Genomic DNA, 2802 nt, shown 5'->3' with positions numbered 1-2802 from the left:
AGCTTAACCGCCCGGCCTCCTTGCCGATTCTGACCAGAAACTGGCGCACAGAGCTGGGATCGAACCCGCGCCTCTCTGCGCCAATCTTGGTACTCTGAACTTTAACTTAACCATTCATATTTTTCATCTCAATGTGTAGCGAACTTTTAAAATATCATAGCAATAACATCATTAGCTAAATTCGTAGCGAAATCTGACGCGGCTTATTTCTTCTGGATAGACGGATTTATCTTTAGTTAAATCTACATAAAAATGGCTAAATTTGCAACTCTGTACTGAAAACAGTCGACTGGAAAGTACTGTTTACCTTTACACGTTAAATTCGATTTTTCATTACAAATTTTTCTTGATGGCATTAACTGCATTATTTTCTTCTTAATAAGCTCTGGTTTTCATTCTATACTTTCCATATTCCATGGAACTTACATCAATAGTCTACTTAAATCACATGATCGCCAAGAAAACATAAACCACGAAAACTCCAAATAAATTCATTATATCTTTATTGAAAAGGCTTCGTAGACCAACTTCATTGTCAGTTCAAAAGTATATAGAATATTAGTGCAATCATCAGCGAGAATTAATTTATTAGTGCCCCAAAATAAGCTCTCTAAAGTCCCAAACATGATGAAGTCCTCAAATTAGGCCCTCTAGGGATTTAAAATAGAGCCCCCTGAAGTCTCTAAAATCGAGGACTACAAAATCAAGTCACGAAATTGAGCCCTATAAACCCCTAAATTAGGACTCTGAACCCCCAAAATCGACGGCGCTAAAGGCCTAACTAAAAAATCTACATACAACCATTTATCAATTGATGTTGAACCAAAAATTTAATTAATAATTTGCTACTGTAGCGGATCATTGCCAGCACGTTTTTGAGAGAAAAACGCGTTAATGTTGTTGTCGACCGATGAACAGGACCGTCAAGGACCTTGAATCGTATTGTCAAAGTCAAAGTCGTATTGTCAAAGTCAATGTTGTTTGAGGACGAACAACTTTACTTCACGTAATTTAGTTTAATATGTTATTTGGATTATTATCTAGGACATAAGCTCATAAGTTCAGCAACCGGTAGTTAGTTGAACTAATGACAAAATGATTATTTTTCACTTTCTTTTTGCACTATTTAGTTGTTATGCGTAATTTTATTATGCTAATATGTGTACCTAAGGGCAATAATGAAGTAATTTTGACTGGGCAACGAACAGATGCTCTCCAAGTTTCTTACGCTTTCTCGCTGAAGATACCTGTTTTCTGTTAATACGGAATGCGCTTAATTGACAATAATGATAGTGCAAGAAAATGCAGAAATAGAGTGTGATAAGATAACAACATCTATATATATATATATTTTGTTTTGCGAGATTTCCACTAGAGGGAGACAGCAGATTTGTCGCTTGAACGGAACACAAATCGAATAAATAGGGAACGAATGTTTGCTCAAGGTTGTGTTACGGAAACGGGGAAGGGTGTGTGGTTGTGTGTGACTTGTGGGTCGTGTTGCGTCCTTAATTTTAAACGCGGTGTGAGCCAGCCTCAGCCAGGGTTAGCACTTTGATTATGTGTGTTCACCAGATTAAAGTTTAACAATTGAGGATTTAACTCAATCACCCTGGCTTTTTTCCGGGAAGTGTAGCTGTAGTAATCCGTGCCGATCAACTGCAATGGGCGCAATATTTGTGAGGTCACAGGCTCACAGCAGTGAGTGTCTGGTGTCAGACGACAGACTGTTCAGAGTGTGAGGAACTGACTATACTGAGGATACCTGATGATACTGCTAGTGCTAGGCTGCTACTGTAGTTGCTAGTTGCTACTTCACTTCAGAAGTACTTGCTACATCATCGACATCATAGATGAAATTCATCCCATCTAATTGTTAACAAAAAAAAAATCATGATTGGGATGTGTCGATGCAAGACTCCAAGGCATAGTGGCAAAGCAGCAGTTTTTTTAGACTCTTCATCCATTTCATTTTTGAGTCCTATAAGTAGACCAGAAAAGTATCTTGGATACCAGCATTTTCATAAAGAAATTGATTAAAATATTGAGTAGATGAACAAATTAAAAATGAACTGATTCTAAAAAATCTCTGGTTTGCCACTATGCTCCAAGGTCCAAGTGAGATGAGAGATTCCTATTTCTTCAAAGTTCAATGCCAATTGCCAACACTTCTATTCTAGGCTATAATCTATTCAATTCTAAGTGTATTGAAAATTTGTGATTTTAGAGTTATGAGATTTTGGTAGGCTAACAATTAGGAAAATTCTAATTCTGGGAAATGGGAATGTGTTGTTTATTTGCCACATTTGAACTGCAATAATTCACTATTAAGAAGGAAATGTCCAAATTCCAATCTTGTAAACGTTCCTGTGAGGCTGTGTTTCATTGGGGCGATTGGGCTGCGCTGCAATGACGACCATGATTCATGAAATTGTCCATTTTTAGCTCAATTTGAAATATTGGGAATTTTTTTTGCAAATCTCTTGTGTGAACCAACATTGTAGGGTAAACGCGGTATATTCCGACACTTTAAGGACGCATCGAGAAATGAAAAACTATAAAAAAAACCGTATGCGTTACGCAAGTTCTGTTGGCTTCACGTGACTCTCAAAACACTTCACTACGCGTCGCGGCGTCAGCAACAATGAAACGTCACAAAATGTTGCCATATTTATTAAAAAGCCTTTCGAATGGAAACCTACCAAATCCCTATATTCTGTCACTGTGTGTGGCAATATTCGACACGTGGTGAGTCGTATTGCGTCAGCGCTTCAAATTTAACTGATACATATTGCCGACATC

Source organism: Hyalella azteca, unplaced genomic scaffold (assembly GCF_000764305.2).
Source record: "Hyalella azteca isolate HAZT.00-mixed unplaced genomic scaffold, Hazt_2.0.2 contig5737, whole genome shotgun sequence".
Lineage (NCBI taxonomy): Eukaryota > Metazoa > Arthropoda > Malacostraca > Amphipoda > Hyalellidae > Hyalella > Hyalella azteca.
The sequence above is the reverse complement of the archived record's forward strand: the minus strand, read 5'-3'. Positions refer to the sequence as shown.